This window comes from Biomphalaria glabrata, chromosome 1 (genome assembly GCF_947242115.1).
Source record: "Biomphalaria glabrata chromosome 1, xgBioGlab47.1, whole genome shotgun sequence".
Classification (NCBI taxonomy): Eukaryota; Metazoa; Mollusca; class Gastropoda; family Planorbidae; genus Biomphalaria; species Biomphalaria glabrata.
This window is the reverse complement of record NC_074711.1, coordinates 479,364-503,066: the sequence shown is the minus strand read 5'-3', so window position 1 is coordinate 503,066 and position 23,703 is coordinate 479,364. Positions and strand designations below refer to the sequence as shown.

The 23,703-nt window shown below is 35.2% G+C and overlaps 1 pseudogene; it reads left to right on the top strand.

Moving 5' to 3' along the window:
• Positions 1-7,724: 7,724 nt before the first annotated feature.
• Positions 7,725-23,703, top strand: part of LOC129927480 (dynein axonemal heavy chain 6-like) — a 90,942-nt pseudogene continuing 74,963 nt past the window's right edge.

Below are 23,703 nucleotides of genomic sequence, written 5' to 3'. Positions count from 1 at the left end.
CCCTAAAGGTACTGGATACGGTTTCTGTTTCACCGGTTCAGAGTCTTTGAGAATGATGTCGTGTTTAATTGCTGCAGTTCTCCCTGGTACATCCGTCAATATATCTAGAAAGTACTTCCTTCACTTGCTTATTCCTCTAAATCTTTCTTAGAAAAGTTGATACAAGCTTGCAGTGCCTTTCCCTGTAACAATGTGTATAGATGACTTCCCCGCTGAGTTTTAGGTCTTTCTGTAGCTTGAGCATGCACTTCAAATCTCGCCAAATATGCATCCATTTGATCCACATTCTCATTAAAAGGTGGCAACTTTGGTTTCCATACAGGTTTTATATGCTCTTTAAGTTCTCCTTTCGTCTCCCTAAGCTCCAACTCTCTTACTCTCAATTTGTGTATTTCTACATCAGCTTCTTTCTCTTTAGCTCTCACTTTCCTCTCTTTAGCTCTTTCATCTCGATCTTTGTCTTCTCTTTTTTTTTTAACCCACTCTTGTAAAGCGGTTCCAGTCAGTCCCATCTCTTTTCCAGCGGCTATTATCTGTGATAATTTGTCTGCCATTCTTGTTTATGTGTGTAGCATCAAATATAAACAAAACAAATTATTTTATCACTGTGTCTGACCTAGTTTTGTCTCGGCTGATTGACTTAGTTTTTTTCTCCCGCCGTTGCACGTGAGCGCACACACTTCACGGCCTTCTTGGTCCTTGACCTTTTCACAATGGCAAACCGCAGTTCTGCCTGTCTTCCAAGACTAAGTCGAGTAACTAGATAAAAGAGCCTCCAAAATATGTCACAGCTTTCCTATTATATAACTATCTACTTATAACTCGATAGAATCTACCTTAGGTCTCGATACGTCTCTATGTGTCCCTGGTTCAGCTGTAGTTAACGAAATAAAACAATTAAATCACTAGATCAAATACATAAACTTTAATGATCTTTACGGCATATCACACAAGCTGGGCTCTGTCTAATCACGATCTGAGAACAAACACACTTCCGGTCAATCTATATTTAATCATGTTTATTTAGGCAACATTTTACCGGGTAGCCAACTAAAGAGACTTCATTTTAGGGGTGTGGCTGGGTGGTAGTGTAAAACAGTGATTCCCAAAATACGGCCCTCTGGCCAGATCCGGCTCGCGACGTCGTTCCATCCGGCCCGCCGAAACGTCAGCACAGAGCTTAGAAAATCTTCCCCCTTCCGAAAATAAAAGATGAAAATGTATTTTTCCCTATGTTAGGACAGTCACGCTTTCAAAGATAGATTGGTACCATGACCTTTTCAACTTCAATTTGAAATCTTCCTGGAAAAGTGAACGACCTTTACTTTTTTTTTTTTAGGAACATGATAGTGAGTCAACATATTGGTTTGATAAGATACTGTGGATGTTTTAAAAAAACAAAAACATAATGAAACAGGCATATCTGGTACCGCTTAACTCTTGGTATTTACGGTATAAGCAGCAATATTGCAATAATAGAGGAGTTAATAGCTATAAGGAGGATGCATGGGACCATCACGCTAAGACCTGTTCAAAAAGGTTTCAACCATCATAAAGGATATTTTTCTTGGGAGAAAGTTATGAGAGTGACTTCTGATGGCGCCAGAAGTATCTTATCTTATGTAATACAGACGTTACTTCAAAAAAGAAGATGATTACGTCCTACGCGTCATGCATTTAGTCATGCATATTAACCAATGACTTCAATTAAAAGTATGGTTGGATTCCACTGTGGACTGGAAGCAAGAGTTATTAGAAAGGTTGTCGAGTCAAATGGAACCAAGTGTCTGCAGCTTCATTGCTTTATTCACCAACTAAACCTCTGTGACAAGGGTTTAAACCTGGAGCATATGATAAGGTACTAAAACGGTTTTTTTTTTAAAATCAATATTTGAGACAGAGCATTCAAAGCAAGTATCTCAACTGAACTACCACACAAAGTTGTGGGATTTGGCTATTTGATGAGACATTACATCACATCGGAATGAACTCAATATCAAACTACAAGTTGATTTCTCTTAGCATGTCTTATGCTGACATAAGCGCTTTCGAACAACATTGCAGCTCTTCATTCAGCATGGGAAGGGGTGCATCTTTTCAAGTTCTAGCCTGTACCGCTCTACAAAAATACAAGCAGCTTAATATGTCTATCCCAAAAAGATCAAAAAAACAATCTAATTTCTGAGGCCAATGAAGGATTATTCACTGAAAGATTTATCGATTTTCACATTTTTAAAGAATGAATTAAGTCTCTTCGAAAATCCGTTAGCGGCTGATGTCAAGAGCTCTGTCATCCCTGTAACTGGAACTGATTGACTTACAAAGCCAGACATCATTTCTTGATACATTTCTAACCATGCAGACAATTGATTTCTACTCCGTGGTGCCTGCAGAAACTTGTCTAGATCCCCCGAAACAAGAGTTAAGGATGGTCACCTTGTTTACAAGCACAAACTTTTTCAGTGATGAAACAGGCGAAACCAATATTAAATCCTCGTATCATGGACGAGAGTCTGGATTCAGTGCTCTGACTTTGTGTCTCATCTATGCAGCCGGATATTCAGAAGTATGTTTTCGAATAAATTTCTAACAAGCAATTAATGTGTGAATAATTACATAAAAATGATTTCAAGTCAATTTTCTTTCTTTCTTTTTTATTTGATCATTTCGGTGGTGTGGCCCGCGACACGAGTGTTAAAAATTAAAATGGCCCACGGACCGAATTAGGTTGGGCATCACTGGTCTAAAATGTGAAAATGTCCGGCTTTCAATTGTTGTATACTACAAAGCCAAATTATAACGCCATCTAAATCAATCCTTTACATCTTCTTCTTTAATCACTTAAACCCACTCACTAATGATGAATTGAATGGGAGATGGGTTTTGAATTATAATCATTTGTGTGACCAGAAATACACAATTCTTAGAACGCTCATACGTCAACCTAATCTAATCCTAATTCTAACTCTAATTTAGCCGGACATCTTTTTAAAAAATATCCATATAATAAAGTACCAAAATCAGTCTCAAGTCTTACGTAACAATCTCTTGTTTACTTCTACTCTAATGAACTGGGTTGCTATAAGAATACTTCTTATCTTATCTTATAAATTACATACGTTTCTCAAAAAGATAATTACGTCCTAATCGAATACATTTGTTAATCTAGTCACGCGTGTTAATTAGGAACTTAAACTCTCAGGTTTTTGGTTTTCCTGGCTGATTCAGGCAATCTATTTTATTCTCTAATGTCACTATGGAGAAGAAGTACTTGCAAAAATTTGTTCTAGTATATAGGATAAGAAATGTACCTTTATCGTTGTGTCTGAGTTTCTTTTTTATTGAATTGTATTTTTGCATTTGTAAGTTATGGTTCAATGTATTATTGCTACCTTATTGTCATTCTTCTGTGCTAAAGTGTCTATAAATTGCGTGATTTGACTAATGGCGTTACTCTAGTCAGATCTGAATATTTGTTTGCTATAAATCTCGAGGCCGCGTTTGTTCGAATGTCTTCATGTTTTCTTCAATTGAAGGTTTGCAAAATGTTTTACGTTCGGATGTTCTTTCAGATTTGAAGATAATTTTATCCGAGCTCAAACATCGAGCAGGTCAACGCAGAATGGCAGTGGGCAGGGTATAAACCAAGGACCAATGGGACCTTTCGAATGACAGTCGAGTGTGCATACCACACGCCCAGGCAGCCAACCCAAACAAAGGACGCATATTGAGATATTCTAATATTCACATATACTGATGTCACATAAATTAAATACACGATTTGAAATTCTGAACTCGGAATAAGAAAAAGGGAAAACATAACATAATCTGAATATTCTGAATGAACTTGTTTGACATCTTGATTAAGTTGCCAGCTTTGAAGGACTTGGTCAGCATTCTCTAGATCAGTGTTTCCGAAACCTTGTTCCGCAGAACTGTAGGGTTCCGCGAGGCCTGAATAGGTGTTTCGCGGACTACTAGAATAATTAACTAGTAGGCCTGTTGTTACGGCGCCTTCGATATGTCACGGAGGTCACGTTGACTTGTAGCACCAGACTGCTGGAAGACAACTAAACCGTTGTTAGGCGTAATGCATCTTAACTTAAAAACTTCAAATAACTTGAATAACTTCCTTTTGTGAACAAACTAAATAACATTTTAATTATAATATAGACAAAACCAACTTGTGATTAATGAAATAGATGTAGTAGACTTAAGTAATAATTCATATTTCTTAACAAAATCTAACTCACTACAATAAATCAACCGTTCAGTCTTCCGTTCTTGAGTCGTCTGTCCTAACTAAGACCAAGTGACGTCAATGCCACCTATATTGCATCATTCACAACCGCTAACCTCTCCCCACCACCACCATATAAAAACACACAAACAGACACTCACACACACCATAACAAGGCCACCACGTGAATAGAAAAAATAAGCGAAGCGCTCAGCTAAATACTCAGAACGTGCGAAGTGTTCCTTTAAGGCAGGGGTCTCAAACTCATATCAGCATGTGGGCCGCAGTGGGAAGTAACAACCAGTCAGCGGGCCGCACCACGAAAAGAGTATGTTTTTCCATTAAATTTTACGAACACTGCAGTTAAATGCTAAAATAAAGTTTTTATAATTATTAATCACATTTAGTGTAGTTTATAACTTTCACAGGCAGTTTAGATTACTAAAATAAGTTGACGTCACTAATAAAAAAGCAGAAACTGTATTTCCCTCCCCCCCCCCCCAAAAAAAAAAAAAAAAAAAAAACTATAATTACTAGGCCAACTGCAGTTAGCTCGTCACTCATGTTTCTGTCCACTCATCTGAAAGCGTTTGGCAGAGACCAGACCATCGACGTTAGGCATGCAGTCGCGTGTAGTGGCAAGCCGCAAGGTTGCTCTCAGATGCTCATCAGTCAGTCTTGATCGTAATGCTGTTTAATTGATATTCATTCTGGAGAAAAACTGTTCGCAAACGTACGTACTCCCAAACATCGCTAGAATTCTAGCAGCTGCGCAGAATAAGTTTGGAAACTTCTCTCTGGGAAGAAACTGGTAGAAAATCTGGAACGCCAACATCAGCGTATTTTTGCTTCACAACAGTGTCACACTGCAGGTCCAGTAGATCCATCTGGACTTCCTCTGGAACGTTTTTCACGTCAACTGCGATACAGCAACTCTCCGTATTCCGTTTCTAAATCAGCTAGAAATTACACAAACTGTGGTTGAGACCCCGTGCACGTATGAAGTTCACCGTCTTCACGACAACATCCATCACGTTCTTCATTTGTAGACTTTTGCCACAGAGTGCTTCTTGGTGCTGAATGCAATGTATGGCTGCAAAAGGTCCCGCCAAGCTGAGCTGATTCCGTTTCTCTACAATTAATCCAACAACACCAACCTTCTCTGAACACATTGCTGGTGCACCGTCCGTAGCCACTGAAACAAGTTTTTCCCACGGTAGCCCACACCTGTCAATACAAGCTTCCAAATCTTGAAACACGTCTCGTCCAGTCGTCTTTCCTTTTATGGGTAGTAAGGCCAATAGGAAACAGTTTGTGAAACACTGCTCTAGCGACACACGTTTAGTTGCTTATGCAATAGCGCCGACTTTTATCTAGGTTTGCTCTCAGTGGACAGTGACTTGAAATACCCTCCCGTCTTAAAAATTAGTATATGAAAAAGAAAATATAAAAAAAATACTTTTAGAAAAAAACTGTACAAATTTTTTACCAGACAAAGAGAGTTGATATACGCTTAGTTAAAAAAAAATGTGTGGCCGCCTGTTCGAGTGATATGCGTTTTAATGCTAGTCGTCAATGACGTCATCCCCTGACGTCACGCATGAGGTTCGGTCTGGAATGAATTATCTTCATTTCAAAATAAGTGTACGAAACTTGAAAAAAAAAAACAAAACTTTAAATTGGGAGATCACTTACACAATCAACCTGTCTTTACACAGCTTAGATCAACTCACTCTGTCTGGTCTAAAGTTTTAACACGTTATTTCTCCCATACCCATTCTTGGATCATGCTTAAACTTTGCACAATTATTCCTTGGTGAAGTAAATACATGAATCGATAACAAAAAATTAACCAATTAATTAATGCATCCTCTGTTTGGGACCCCTCAACTCAAGAAAACATTAAGAAACTAGAACAGACACAAAATAGAGCAGTGCGACTCATAACAAACGAATATTCACATTTGACTAGAGTAACACCTTTAGTAAAATCACTAAATTTAGAAAGCCTTCAAGACAGAAGGCTCAAAAGTAAAGTAGCAATCATACATAAAACACTGAATCATAATCTTCAAATACAAAAACAAAATTTAATAAAATACTCTGAAAGACACAAAGATAAAGGCACATTCCTCGTCCCATATGTTAGGACAAATTTGTACAAATACTCCTTCTTCCCTAGTGCTATTAGAGCATGGAATGGGTTGCCTGAGCTAGCCAGGAAAACCAGTGACTTGGCAGAAGTTAAGTCATTGGTTAATATGCATGACTAAATGCATGACGCGTAGGACGTAATCATCTTCTTTTTTGAAGTAACGTCTGTATTATATAAGATAAGATAAGATTTTTAAGTACTGGTAATTAAATATTTTGTTTAATGCCAACAAGGGAAATTAATCATTCAACAGTCACAGATATGCTAAATATGTAGGGTTTCGTCCCCATAGATAATTGTGCACGTTATTTCTCCCACATCTATTTTCGGATCAAGTTGAAACTTTAAACAATTATTTTTTTTTTACCTAAAAAAACATTAATCAATTAAAAGTTAACCAATTTGCCAATGGACCTCATTCACCAATTGTAAACAAACAACATTTAATCACGTGATCTTATTGATAAAACAACGAAAAAAAAAACTGTCACGAGACAACCAACATGAATTAAACACGAGATCGTAAATTATATAGAAGTGATTGGTGAATGAGGTCCATTATATATTGGTTATCAATTATTTTGATATGGAAAAAAATAAAATATCTTCTACAATATTGAAATTTATTGTTGCGAAGGTGGAGTTCTTCCTCCTATAAAAGATTTTTTTTTTAAAAGTATTTCTATATTTTGCCTTTTTCTTGTTCCTATTGTGTCCAGATAGTGTATCCAGTACTTCTGAAAGACCTTTTTGTTCCAGGTTATTTGCATTGCTGGATAGGAGTAAGATCATTCAAAAATCTATTCAGAAAAGCAACAAGTACACTACAAACTTAAATTCCTGTTGTTTTTTTTTAAATTAGATTTTAGATCTATATCTAGACTTAGCTATCACAATGACTTGTTCAATTAAATGAATCATCTGAACATGTTAAGAGGTGGGGAAGTTAACAACGTACACAAATCATTCGTATAATGTTTTATATGTTTCGGATGTTCCTTCAGGACGACGGGGGATGGGAGCGGGCAGGGTTTGTACCCGGGACCCTCGATGAATCTGAACGACAGTCCAGCGTGCAAACCGCACGCACCGGGCAGCCATCCACGACCAGGCAGCCATTCAAACAATGAATGACAATTGATCTATATTTGTTTTGATAGTATTCCTTCTTATTTAGATCGATCTAAAATTACTTAATTCGAGATCATCTAAAATTTAGAGCATTTAAAGTTTAAAAAAAAAAGGGAAAAGCGAAGACCAGAAAGTGAGGACTTAAAATTATAAATGATGGCTTCCCATGTCTCAGAAGACAATGGATGCTCCCATTAGATCTATAAATACGAATTAGAAAAAAAGATGACTTCCGCTACAAGTTTTTATTATTGACGTCTGAAACTAACATGACTAGCTAGCTCTATTGACTATTAGACTTTAATTTACAGTCTGGTATATAGACGCTAGATATTTCATCACGGTAATCTAGATTTATATAGTTACTAGAATCTACTCTAGTATTTCCTGAATCATTCATAAATTTCATACATTTATTGTTTATAAATCGATGGCGATGAAGACCATGTCATGCGCATGTCGATAGGCCCCATGGCATAGGGGCATAGGCATAGCATGATGATGATGATACTAATGATAGCCCAGATAGACTCACTGGCAATATAAGTTTAAAAGTTGTAAGTTACAAGTAACTACAGTGACTAACAGTGACAGTCTGAGTTAAGTTAAGAGTCAGAGACAATCTCTTACACTCATCAATGAGTAACACTTACAGTGAGTCACAGATTAATTTAATCATTTAATCTGTTTTTTGTGATCTTTTGTGAATCAACAACCCATCAGGTATGTAGATATTTCATTATTCTACTGAAATGTAAGCTTATTACAAATAAGTTTGATTGCAATATCCTAATCGAAGTGCTTTTTTATTACGAGGTTACTAAATTTAACCATTCAATCATGACGTCACGTGAAGCGTCTTGAATACAATTTAGTCTTAAATCGTAAAGTTAATAAATTTTAAAGCCTGTTACTAAACAAAAAGTTTATATTTCTAAAACAATTATGTTGATGTAATAGTAGACGTGTGTAGGGATTTTAAAAAATTAATTTGTTTTTATTTTGAGAAGTAAATTGGATAAGGCATTGAGGTGCTCCATGGGACACCGTGTTGGTGTTTTCCATGCATAAATTGTGGTGTCACATGTAGCGTCTAATACGAGTTCAGGATTTGTTAAGTTTTCTGTATTCATGGAAAGTTTCAATTAAGATTAAATGATTTTAATATATGTAATAAACTATTTTCATAATCATTTTAAATGAACATTTTTTTTTGACATCTTTCATTTTATATTTTTTTGTAATTTTACTTTACATCGTTTGGGGCGTTTCAGTGGACACTACTCCGTTTATTTACAAATGGTGTCCTAGTTTACGTCTGTTAAGTCCAAATAGATTTTAGTCAATTTTAGTGATACTTTGTTAAAGATTTTTACAGTGTCAGATAATATTAGCTACATCTAAAAGAAATAAAGCGGTACTGTTTAAGAAATATTAAATAATTAAAATTTACTTATTCTGTAAATAAGATTTAGAACTATTTGATCTTTCGTTTGAGGCGCATCTCGGACACTTGTCTTTAAAACTTTAAAAAGCTAAACTCTAGATCTAGAAATCTAGACTGACTAGACCTCTAGACCTAAATCTAGATTTACTCTAGATCTAGATCTAATTATGTAATTCATTATCTACATTTACTCTAGATCTAGACCTAGATCTAATTATGTAATTCATTATATTATAGCTAGATTTACTCTTGATCTAGACCTAGAGTAGAGTACAAGAGTCTAGAATAGTCTAGTCAGTCTAGATCTAATTCAATATCTAGATTTAGATCTAAACTAGATTATTAGATTAGAAATCATTAGATCTTTTATGAATCTAGACTAATGACTCTAGACTAGGTCATTAATGACTAGATTTAGATCTAAACTAGATTATTAGATTAGAAATCATTAGATCTTTTATGAATCTAGACTAATGACATTGACTAGGTTTTTAATGACTAGATTTAGAATCTAATTCTAGATTTAATAATATATTTTTCTTTAAATTGACAAGTATCTAGAAAATTATCTAGATCTATATTATAGACCTATTCTATATTAAAATGTAGATTATATCTAAAACAAAGTTTGGTTTAACCTGCACTTAATTTCCATTGTATTGTTTATACAGTATATTCAATTATATTGTATTCAGTTCTTTCAGTCTTAACTTAAGTTAATATAATTAACAGTACTAGTCCTATATTATTGATTGAGTCTATCCCTATCAAGCAATTATGGGCATTACTAGACTAGATTTAAATAATGCACCAATATATAATATATGTTTATGAAAGTTATTAGTAGGCCTATATATAATAGATCTATTTATTTTGATACTTATACATTTTTATAAATTACAGATTTCAGTAATGGAGTATCTGTTAGTTTCAAGGCGTCTACAAGCCAAGAAAGACTCTAAATTTACAAGCATCAAAGCCTGAGCCGTGTTGCTGTTTTAGAGTGGAGAGAAAAGGAAAGGTTAAGAAAAGCTGCATACAGGGCCTAGTTAAGCCCACATGAAGAAGCTTGGATAAACAGAAAACGCAAAGAAAGAAAACAGCAAGCTAATAGTCCACTTAATGTAATCTCAGCAGAGGTTGATGAATCACTAGGTACTGGATTCCAGACTCCAGTGGCAAAAAGAATGGCTGTTTCAAGGGCTTTGATGAAATTGCCTAGATCACCCAAGAAATATGCTGCAGTTTTTGATGGTCTCACACAAATATGCTCTCCAAGAAAAAGTAAAGCTGTCAATGACATACGCTTTCTGCGCCTACCTGAGAGAAGAAAGCTCATCTTTCTAAACAACATTAAAGAAAGTATCAAAACCTAACTACACTCCACCAACAAAAAAAAAGTCAGATGTCTAGTGCTCATAGACATGTACTCTGCAGTATCCTTAGTAAGTACAAGAAACTCAGAGGTTGTGCTACTCATTTCTAACATTTTGGTCTTCCAAGAAGTTTTATGTCCAAGTGCAAATCAGAACAAATTGCAAGAAAAAAAATGAAGTGATTGCATTGCACAAAATGCCTTGGAAACAATATTCATTTTTTACAGTAGAGGGGATGTCTCAAGAACTGATCCCTCTCAATCATCTGTTAGTGCTCAAACAGGAAAACGTTTCATGCAAAAGCTACTTAACATAAGATGCAGTCTTGCTTATGTGAGTTCTGTTTGAAGATTTTTCTTTATATAGAGGGCATTAATAAATTTCTGATCAAAAAAGGACACAGAGAGCTGACATTAAAAAAATCCAGCTTCATCACTCGACGGTGATGGTACACTGCGAAAGGTAACAAAGTGGCGACCAGTAAATAAAGAAGGATCTTTCAATGACCTAGTGAGAGGTATTACATCTAACACTATTGCTTACAGAAATAGAAGCTGTTTCTGCTTTCCATGCAGAAATCCATATGGCAGTCAGTGCCTGCATGATGAAATATGTGGATCTTGGAAGGTGTTCAAACTTCAGAAACAAAATGGTAAGTACTTGTATTTATTTATTTTTAAATAGCACTTTACAATTATCTGAGAAAAAACATTATTCATTTTAAAATTAGCTAATTGATTTCTAAATGAAATTGTTTCTTTTTCTTCAGTAGTGCAATCTCAGTCAAATCTTGAAGACTGTTTGGATGTCAGTCCCATATGCTCAAATTCAAAGGTAAAGAGCTTTTACATATAAACATTTTAAAAATTTTCATTGAATCTTATGTTACCTGTATTGTATAAGTTGTTTTTTAATAATATACCCTGCTAAATAATTTTAGACTCACTTTAGAAATTAAGTATTTCAGCCCCATGTTGTTGTTTTTTCAGGCCCAAACAAATTCCTTCACTAATCAAAAGTACATTGTAAATAGCTGTGTGATTGTCAAGTATGGGGAAATATTCTATCCAGGTATAATTTTTTGCACTGTGTACCTTTTAATTTCAATAAACAAGTTCAAAGTATGTTTTAGATTGAAGTATTAACTTTTCAACATTGCTGGTATTTTTTTTTCTTACAGGTGTTGTGATAGAAGTCCTGGATGATCAGCGCAGAAATAATTTTTTAAAAAGGCACAGACAGACCTGCCTACCGTTACGCAAAATGCGTACTCGTTACACAAAATCTCCCAAAAATGACAGTCAGTACGCAAATACGCTTTCAACCCGTCGCGTTCTTCATTTCGTATCCTTCCCCCCCCCCCCCTCTTGCCTAGCTTACCATCGGTCACGGAGGTCACGCTAAGCCGTCCTGTTGAGGGGGGGGGGGGAGGGAACAGAAAAGGTGGGGGAACACATTGTGTTCAGATCTATACGTTGATTGGTTCTTAAAAGCATAGATTTAGTCTAGAAATGAAGAACGCGAGAGTGAGGGAGTGGCGGGTTGGTACCGTCAGTTAGCTGATACACCAACGTGACTTTTTTTTTGTAAGTTCATTAGTAGAAAATAATTATGTTGAATCCCTGATTCCCGTATTCATTTGTATAGAAAAAAAATATCGAAGTGCTATCGATTCAAAACACATTGAGTGACATTGTAGATATCTAGTCTAGATCTATATCTGGATTCTAGATCTAGAATCTAGATAACTTGTTATACAGGAATAGATCTAGCTAGACATTACGACTGATGATTACGTTATGTCATGAGTCTCTACATTACTCTACAATCTAGATCCAATTTAGTTGCAGTATGATTTAGATTGACTAGATCTAGATCGATAACATCTACTAACATCTAGTCTAGATCTAGACTAGATTAAATTCTTAGTCTTAGTATAGAATAGATCAAGGATGAAGGTAGGCTTACGAAAGTTTGGAGTAGACCTACGTTTGTAGCGGATCCACGGCATCGGTAACACTCTTGAGCCCAGATCTAGAGTAGATTATATTCATTATATAGACATAGATCCAAATCTAGTCTAGATATCATCTCTATTGTCGTATTGATTTAGATTGTAGATCTAATCATGACATTTAGATCTAATATTATATATATATATATATATATATATATATATATATATATATATGACAAAATAGTGGTTCGCGTAAGTGTTACGCATTCTGGTGCCAAAATACGCATTTTGACCATCAGCGTTACGCATTTGGACTTTTTTTGGTAGGCAGGTCTGCACAGAAATAAAAAATATATTTGTATATCCAGAAGTGCAGGACATACAGTTAGTGTAAGCAGACATGATTGTTACTGAAGTGATGTTGATACCAAATGGCAATAGTTTGAGAGTGGAATGTTTTGATTTCTGAATTTGTCAAATAAAATTTGTGTACAGTTTTATGCCTTTTCTTTTCTTTCTTTTTTTTCAAACCTTTTTCTGTGTGTTAAAACTAACAAAAGATATAAAATATATATTGTCAATAATTTAAAATAATAACGATCATTGACTTGTGCACAGATAAGACAAAAATGTACACTTATAAACATTATTTTAAAAAATGGTGTCCCATGAAGCACCAGAAACATTTTGTGAAATTAAAGCAGCATTTTTACAAATGGGTACTTTATGACTAGAATAGTGAACTTAATAATAAGTCTAATGGATCACTTTAGTGCAAAAATAAAATAATTTCTATATTCTCACAGAATATCTTTTAAAAAAAACTTTAACCTGTAGTGTCACAGGTGCTACGGTGTCCCAATTTTTTAATTGAACTCAAATCCACTTTTTCTATTCAAAAGCATAAATTTTAGTATCTAAAGACTAATAACAATAAAGACAGTTATATTATGCTAAAATACAATGAATTTATCAATTGGTAGTTGTTAAATTATCAAGTGGTGTCCCGGTGATGCACCTGTGACGCAAAAGGGGGTACCCCTTGAATAGACACTTCTGTCAAAATCTACATCTTGCAATTCATTTTCTATTGATAAATTCTTAAAGTGAACTGGTTGAAGAAGTGAATACAGTTGAAATGAAACCAAAAACTTCAACTTTAATTTTTAGCATAATGTGACACTTTTTGGCACCAGTACTGGAGAAACACTCATATAGAAATCTAGATCTATGTGGTGACTATGACTACTAAGTGACAGTCTACTACTTAGTACTAGATCTAGGTATTCTAGTATTACAATAACACTTAGTAAGAAAGTGAAAGTGCTGCCTGTAATGCTGTATTGTTGCCTGATGTAGAATCTTAATGCATCTAGAAATTTAGTCTGACCTATGACTAAGTCTGTACGATTTATGACATTATATATAATGTCACCCTAACATCATGTTATCATATTTATGATGTCCTGATAACTAGGTTTATCACTACATCTATATCCTATAGATCTAGTCAATAGAGTCTGAATAGACTCATTGCTGCGAAATGCCTGCAACGGTATTCATGATAGTCAACGTGACAATAATATGATTCATAAAGACATAGATCTAACTATGTCTATAACAATTAAGATTACTAAGAATACTTTGATATGACTTGAATCAATCTAGATCTTTAACTATGTCTATAACAATCAAGATTACTATGATAACTTTGATATGACTTGAATCTATCTAGATCTTTAACTTAAGTAGTCTTATTCTTAGTCCCAGAATCAGAAAATGGCTGTCAACTGTCTTTGTTGTTGTCACCTTCTCCTTTAAGCTTCTTCAGAGAGTATGCTTTTCAAGAACAAGAATCATGAGTCAATAATATTCTTAAAACTTAAAATATTGTTGCTTTAAATTTAGTATGTAGTTTATAGTTTAGTAACATCTTTCCATTCAGATCTCTCTTGAGCTTTTTATCTCTATGCCGAAACTCTAAGTTGTTGTAGATCTGTCGCCATATCTTCAATCCATTTTATTTATGTTCTGCCCTTTGTTTTTTGTTGGTATACTTTTTTCGCTCCTCTGTTGTCTGACATTCTTTTGGAGTAATCTTCCCAATGTAATCTGCTCTTTTTTATACATTTTTCTAAGGATTTGTTATCTCCAAGTATTTAGCAGACTTTCTGTTGTTTTGTCAGTGCCCAGGTCTCACTTGCATACATGGCTACTGGTCTTATGATGTTTATATATACTTCCCTTTGATTCTCCAGACCATCACACTAATGAAATAACACAATAATTTTCTGGCAGAATGATCTCCACCTAACAAACCAAATTATGTCTGTGACATTACTTCAGCAGATGGTGCTACTGTTTGTCAACATCACTTGTTTTTTTATTTACCATGTGAGGCTACTGAAAAATAAATCCTCTTTCAATATTTTTTGGAAATAAATTTATTTGTTTGGCTTTATATGTTGTAATGATTCTCTCCAACAGGCCTTCTGTAAACACTGATCAACACAACAAATCCAACTCAAGAACTTGACAACAAGAGTTCCAAAATAATGTGGTTCTTTAATAACAAACAAATAACATCCAATATAAATACTACACAATTGTCTACAGGATACACTGGCTAAAAATGCTTTACTAAACTCTAAATTGCTGTACTGCCATACTAAACTCTCTATCTATTCTGGACTCATACTACTTCACTTGAGAATTCACTACTAATTCACTTGAGAATTCACTATCCCCGGACTGACTTCACTGTAGACTAATAGTTTGGTTCCCCTAAGGTTTCAATCACATGATCATAACATGAGTCATATTTATGTGTAACATTCATACCAGTACTGTCCCTTGTTCATCAACACTCTACACTTAACTGTATTACTGGCCTGTGTCAAATTTGTCAGGTTATGACACACAGTTAACCCTATCATGTCCTTCAGAAATGAACATTTCTTCAACTGAGCCTAAACTTCTTGCTGGATGGCAGGGGATGAGCTGGATTCAAACTTGGAACATCATCTTGATGACAGGATGGCTGCCTGGTTGCTGGTCTTGATTGTCTTCAGTTCAAACCCTGCCTGTCATCATCTCTTGCAATTCTTAGGTGGTTTGTGTTAGGATGTAATAAATTTTCAAATCTGAAGGAATATCAGAAACAAGTAAAAGCAACAAACAGCATGATCAATGACCACATGAACAGGCAGGCATTCATCTGCATTACTAGTATCCAATTCAATAGATATATATTTTTATATATAGATCTATATACTAATATTTAATTATTGTGCTTTGTAGCCTAGATATAGCCTAGATATTGTGCTGTATACTGTGTAATATATGTACTGTATAGCCATATAAATGGCTATAAATATAAATTTATAATATTTGAGAGTTGATTTCATAATGTGCTTATTGGATATTAAGGTATTATTCGTATTTCAATGGATATCTATAGTTGAAGCTCCAGTGTCACTAGTAGTAATTGTTCTTATTGTTACCCGCTGAGATGCGGACGTGATTGATACTTTTGATACCGCTGTTATGCGGATAGGATTATTATTTCTTGACTTGTAGCACTAACAAGGAGTGCAGTATATTATTATTATGTTGTAAATAAACTTGTTACAATCGCATATTTGAAATATTGTGTATATATATGCTACTATTTGAATTAGAGCTTTATTTTTTTGAGCTCTTGTACTTATTTAGTGTTTATACATTTCGACACAACACTTGTCACTATTGATTACTCATCCATTGAATCTATTGATGCCATATTCTACATATAACTTTGATTGTATTTGTACACATGACACTTCAAAAGGTCATATGTGTCCAAATTTTTGCATATGTGTAAATTATTTTTTCATGAGTCCATTTGAACAGAACTCAGTCATATTAGAACCTGAATATGTGACACTATTTATTGAAATGTATTTTTCATCTTTTCAAATGTACATAACCTTTGTAAATTGTATAGATATGATTGTGACATTGATCTTCACTGATGAATTTATTTTTTCCCACATATCATTTTTGAAGACTATTTGAGCTTAATTCGAGGCTTGAAACGATATACTTGATGAGAATGCAAACAATGATTTTTGAGAAAGGGCGGTCGGCGTGGGTCTGTCTTATGTTTTGAGACTGAAGCGGCACAATTTATTTGTTCCGTTCCATTTCACTTCATCTGATAGGGATCTTTAGGGATTTTCTTTTTGTTCTCCTAGTCCTAATAAGAGGGCGGTGGCTGAGCGGTAAAGCGCTTGGCTACCGAACCGGGGTCCGGAGTTCGAATCCTGGCGAAGACTGGGAATTTTATTTTCGGGATCTTCGGGCGCCTCTGAGTCCACCCAACTCTAATGGGTACCTGACATTAGTTGGGGAAAAGTAAAGGCGGTTGGTCGTTGTGCTGGCCACATGACACCCTCGTTAACCGTAGGCCACAGAATCAGATGACCTTTACATCATCTGCCCTATAGACCACAAGGTCTGAAAGGGAAACTTTACTTATTTTTTTTTTTAGTCCTAATAAGGTCAGAGTAGACCAGCCTTGTTCGGTAGGGACTTCTAGATCACTTTGAATTTTTTGTTTAGTCGTATTTAGTTTTGTTTGTACAATCGTAGTGTAATTTCTCTTCGTATCCATATTGTTTGTTTGTGTAAGTCTTGTATTTCCATATCTGTGATTCTCCTGTCAAAGTCTTCTATTTATTTATTTCTTTTAAAGCAGACTGTATTGTTATCTATATTGTTTTTGTGTTTGTCATTTATCCTTTAATTTATCTCTTTATTCTCTTATTAATTTAATTTTTTTTCATTTCATTTTTTCACTGCACGTATAACATCTTACAAAGATATATTTGATGATGTGTGATGTAGACACAGATTTTTTTAGAAGATTGTATTTAATAGGAGAAAATTATTGGAGCATTATTGATGGCTCGTGAAGCAATACATTTGATGATGTGTGATGTAGACACTGATTTTTGAGAAGAATATTGTATTGATATGAGAAAATTATTGGAGCATTATTGATGGCTCGTGAAGTAATATATTTGATAGTGTGTGATGTAGACACTGATTTTTTTAGAAGAATATTGTATTGATATGAGAAGTATTGGAGCATTATTGATGGCTCATGAAGTAATATACATAATGTGTGATGTAATCACTGAATTTTTGAGAAGATTGTATTTAATATGAGAAAACTATTGGAGCATTATTGATGGCTCGTGAAGCAATACATTTGATGTGTGTCGTAAACACTGATTTTTTGAGGAGAAGATTGTATTTAATTTGAGAAAACTAATGGAGCATTATTAATGGCTCAAAGCAACATATTTGATGATGTGATGTAAGCACTGATTTTTTAAAAGAACATTGTCAATATTTTTTCATTTAACCATGTAACCATTGTCAATATTTTTCATTTGACCATGTAACCATTGTCAATATTTTTCATCTGATTATGTAACCATTGTCAATATTTTTCATTTGATTATGTAACCTGATGGGATAAACTAAGTATATTTGTATACGAGCATTTTTCATGGCTGCTCATTCCTTTGTAAAATTAATATTGAAAGCATTCTTTTGATAAATTGAGAATTTACTTTGAAATTTTGTGTAAAGAAGAAACACTTGCTTTTTCAAATAATGTTGACAACTATGAGTATTGTCTACACAGACAAATATTTTTTCAAATATTCTAAGATCAAATGAGACCATATATTAGTCTCATCAAAATTTTTTGATAGCATGATAAGACATGTGCAAGATGTTGTAGAACAAATTGTACATTTGTATAGATTATTTTTTCTCTCAAAAGATGTGACTATACATATAATAGTATTATTACTTAAATTTTAAAAGATTTTTTCAAAATATTTTTTTGAGGGAAAGGGCGTAATGTCACAGTCTCAATTGACATTGCATGATCTAAAGTTCACGTCATGTTAATAGTTTAAAAGACACGTGGAATTCCTGATGTAAAAAACAGGAAGTAGAGTGAACAAAGTTGACTTTGAGTCAAGTCAAGTCAGTAAGGTGTTGCTCCCGGTACAGGAAGGTTGGACGTTTCTTCCTGGACTGGTGTATATATATGCATATAGCATGAAAGTCGATGGACTAGTCATTGTTGATTAATAATATTTGAGAGTTGATTTCATAATGTGCTTATTGGATATTAAAGTATTATTCGTATTTCAATGGATATCTATAGTTGAAGCTCCAGTGTCACTAGTAGTAATTGTTCTTATTGTTACCGGCTGAGATGCGGACGTGATTGATACTTTTGATACCGCTGTTATGCGGATAGGATTATTATTTCTTGACTTGTAGCACTAAAAAGGAGTGCAGTATATTATTATTATGTTGTAAATAAACTTCATGTTGTCTGCTGAACGGACTTGAGTCAGTCGTATAGTGTTTGTCTCGTCACGTGTCTAGAGTACTTCAGGAAGTAAGAACCCAGTATTACACCATTCAACGTTCATTGACAGTGCTACAGAATGTAAAATATAGCCTAGAAATTGCACTATAAATTTAGTTTTTGATAGAGTTACATGAGTTTATTTGAATATATGATTACTTAAAATTAAGTGACCATGTATTCTCTGACCCAGTTTCTAGAGTCAATAGCTTGCCTTATTTTCTGTCAGTAATAAACATAAATATAAATAAGTTGACACTTGAGTTAACTTGAAGTTTTCTCCTTGATTTCCTTCCCTTAAATATCTGCACTATTCAACACATTCAAAGAGGAAGCAGCAGCACAAACTTCAAAATTTTTGATTCTTTCTATTTTGTTGTTGTCATGTTCTCCACTGATGGCTATGGAGAATTTTCCCCTGACATTTGGCTGGGTCGACTCTTTATGATTCTAACCATTGCCCTGGCCTTTGTTTTTATATCAAGCCATGTAATCATACTCAAGTCTCCCAATCTAGCTAAGTAAAGGGATACTTTACTACAAACATTCCAATGGAACTTAAACATTTTAACTCATTTCTTCTAACTGGTTCATTGTTATAAATCCATTCTAGATTCAAGGAATCTTAGCCACATACATGGAAAGAGTTAACTGTGGTGGAGACTACCGTTTGGGTCTATCTAAGATCAAGAAGCATGTGATTGTCTGTTCTACAACATTAACTCTTGACAGCCTGATAGACTTCCTGAATGAGTTTTATGGTAATCCTAACTTAGAGGTGAGGCCATTTCTTGAATATATGACCATTAATAGCACTTTAAAAGAGTTGTACTTTAAGGCTCTCATAAAATAACAAAAATACTACAGATTTGATGAGGTAACCTCCACTTGGGAGTCATTTTACAGAAGATTGAATCATATCAACTTGCAAAGAGATATGTGGCTAAATTTAAAAAAAAATTGAATAACAAAATAGTTTAATTTTTTCAGCTATTTAGTAAAAAATATTGATAAAAACACTATTGGCTTTGATTCTCATGGCATATAACTTATAACAAAACAAACACAAATGAATAGTTAGACTACCACATGATAAAGAAAGGTTTGAGGTAAGTAATCTTTAATCATGGGTTATGTTGGCAAATGACATGCAGGTTTTTTTCGTCTTTCTCCCACAAAACTTCAGAGGCCTCTAGGATATGGCTGGGTTGCAGGTGGTCATGACTTCCACAGTATGATGTGGAGGGTTATAAGGGAAAACCTGCACAATCTATTCACCCTAACACAAAAAACTTCCCACAAGCCTCAGCTGAAGGCACGGTGGCTAAGCGGTAAAGTCTAGTAATGTGCTTCTCCAGTTCCGCCATATGGTAACGTGATCAATTTGATTCTCTGTTTTATTGTCTAGTGAAACCCATGTCACTTTGTGGCATTTTTTGTGGGGGAAAATGCTGCCTCCTATCACTAATTCATTAAATGTGCAGAAGTCTGCAAACTTTTCTCCATTTTCTTTTATGATGCCAAGTCCATGGGTGCCCATTCTTTTCTCTCTCTCTCTCTCTCTCTCTCTGTGTCACTTCCCACTTTGGCATTCAAGTCTCCCATGAGGATCAAAACATCTCTTGTAGGTATTTTGTCAACTTTACTTTGCAGTTGGTCATAAAATGTATTTTTGTCAGTATCACTTGCAAGGTTGGTGGGAGCATAGCACATAATGATGTGAACATTTTTGAACTTAGACTAAAATTTGGCTCTAATTATTCATTCTGAAACTTAGACTTTTGAAAGCGTCCTTGTTTAGTAGTAGTGCTACACCATTTTCATGTAAGTCATCTTCTTTTTCCTTTCCAGAGAAGAGAAGGGTTTCTCCTGATTGCAGTCTTGTTTCACCAAATGTGTTCCATCGAAATTCACTCATTTCCAGGATCTGTAGTTTGTAGTTGGCCATTTCCTTGGCAATTGGAGCACATCTACCTGGTTCTAGTAAAGTACGGACATTCCATGTTCCCAAGTTAAATGCTGCCTTCTGAATAAGGAAGTGTTTCTTTTTCATTGGTTTAAGTAGAGTGGTTGGCCTCACAGGATTCGTTCGACTTTCCATGCATAGCTTCATAAGTCTCCTTTGTGGAGCTTTACTTTCGCCTCTGACAATGTTTGTGTTTTTGTTCTGGTTTCTATAACACTATTTTTTCAATGGACAGGTTGTTAGCCTATCACACAACCCCTGTGTCCCGGGGAGGGGGATGCACCTTTTGTCTGGCCTCTTTCCTAACAGACCTGTCTGGCTTGGTAGTACCTGCCAGGAGTGATGAGCTCCCGCCGGTATAGCTCTGAGGGTCATTGAGGCACTCAAGCTGTCACACCACAGCATGGTATGTGCATCAGGTGTGCATCTAGCGCGTCAGACATTTACACAGCTAAAACCAACATGGAAATCTCCTCACATCTCAAACAAGACTAAACTAAGAATCTTTAACTCTAATGTCGAGGCTGTCCTACTGTATGGTTCTGAAACATGGAGAACAACTGAAGCCACAACAAAAAAAATACTGACCTTCATCAACAGATGCCTGAGAAATATCCCAAAAATACACTGGTATGACAAAGTAGAAAACACCAAACTGTGGGAGATGAGTGGACAGAAAAATATAGAAGTGCAGATCTTAGAAGAGAGGAAGTGGAGATGGATTGGTCACACCCTTAGAAAAGATACCAGCAACAGAGCTAGGCAGGCCTTAGAGTGGAACCCCCAGGGAACAAGACTCAGAGGAAGACCAAAAAGAACATGGTGACGCAGTGTACTTGAAGAAGCAGAGAAGACCGGGAAGAGCTGGGAAACCATAAAAAAACTAGCAAGAGACTGTGGAGAGTGGCGTGTTTTTGTCAAGGCCCTATGTTCTATGAGGAATTCAAAGGATTGATGATGATGATGATGATGGAAACTGAGCCTCACTAGTCTTTGGCAAACTCACAACAAACATTTTTCAAAGACATGAAACAGCTGGGACTAAGTGTTAGATTATGTCAGGGTAGACAAAATCATAGGCAAATACAATAAGTTCTTAGCAACTTGAAATATGGTGTCTAAATGTAGCCATCTTTATTTCATTGTTTTAATGACCAAATGATGACAGACAATTAATGCGTGTATATTCCGCATTCCACATTTTTCATTCCAACAAGGACATCTGTACAATAAAGTCTCTATTTTCATATTTATATATATATTATTATTTTTTTTCAGATTAACAATTGACATCCCCCCATGACAATGTCATCAGGTTTTGGCAAAACAAACTTTCACATCAGGCTAGAACCAAGATCTTTGTGCTGCTTAGAATGGGGAAATTGGGAAAGGTAAACTTAAATCTTAGTTGTTATTTTGTAAAATTCAATTTTTCTTAGCACTCTCATAATATAACATACCCTTGGTGAAGCAAACTTGCTGCCTTGCAGGATATGGAGGGATCTACAAAGGGTTAGAGCAGCTTACACAAAAATAAAAGGCAGCTATTGATAGAGGCAAAAGGCTCACTCCCCCAGACGGTTGTGCGCAGGGCTAACAACCCTGTCATATAAAATGAATACTCTGACCAAAGCTTCAATTTTTCTAAGCACACTTATAATATAACCTTATGTCTCTCATAACATACTTTATGGCCAAGATAATTAGGATGTATTAGAATGCATACTCCAACAAACCTCTGTCTAATAAAGATAGAGAAATTCTGGATTTTGTAGGGCATAAGATAGTACAATAGGAATAGAGGTGCAAATAAATAATATGTCAAATAATAGTAGGTATAAAAAAAATACTGTAAAATAACAAAAAATGTTTTTCCTGCTAACAATGTGCCATATACTGGTTCATCTATCTCTGTGATGTTTTTGGATAACAATGTTGAATTCTTGATTGAAAAAAAAAATTGAACTTATCAAAGGGCAGTAACTTTGGTCTACACTACATATAAAGTAAAGTTCAGTTTCTGAACAACTTACACATCTGGGCGAGTCTCTCCAACTGCTCTCATGTCTTAAAAAAAAATAGGTAAAGTTCCCATTTCAGACCTTGCGATCTATAGGGCATATGATGTTAAGGTCATCTGTTTCTTTGGCCAACAATTAATAAGAAAGGTGTCCTGTGGCTAGCACAATTACCAACCACCTCTACTTTCCCCAACTAAATTCAGGTACCCATTAGAGTTGGGTGGACTCCAGGGCGCCCTAAAAATCCTGAAATAGAAATCCTAGTCTCCTCTGAGTTTCAAACCCAGGATCCCCAGGTTTCGAAGCTAAGCACTTAACTATTCAGCCACTGCCTCCCCCTCCCATGTCTTGCCTATCTTAAACCTTCAAGCTGGAGGTCCATCTTCTTCCAGGTCTGTGACCTCTGTTGATTTGCCATTTGTTATTACTTTTTTCTTCTTCTTCTTCTTCATCGTTCTCATTGTTATGTTGGAGTGTTCATATGACTAGACCAATACATGAGATGAACTGCGCGGTGATTTCCAAATCAGGGAGCTCTCCATATAGTTTTCTTTCTATTGGGGTGATTTGGGGCCAATGTCTTATATGGGCCTCTTGGTAAAGAGAGCAGTTTTGGAGGATGTGGTCGGCATTCTCTGGTGATACTCCACATGGGCAGATTTCACTGGCTCCAATTTTGAGCTTTCGGTGCATGTGTTGTCGCATTCTGTTGTGTCCGGTCCTGAGAAAGATTAGACGTTGGTTTTGTCGGGATAGCTTATAGTAAGCTTCATCTTTCTTGTGATTTGGATGAGAGCTCATCCATTTCTCATTTATTTTGTTTACAATTAATTTCTTCATTTCTTCTGGATAGAGTGCAGAGTTTATTTGAGAGTTAGTTCTCCCACTCTTGGCGAGTGTGTCAGCCTTCTCATTTCCTTCTAGTTGTATATGGGCTGATATCCATTGAATAAAAGTTTTTTTGCTCTTGT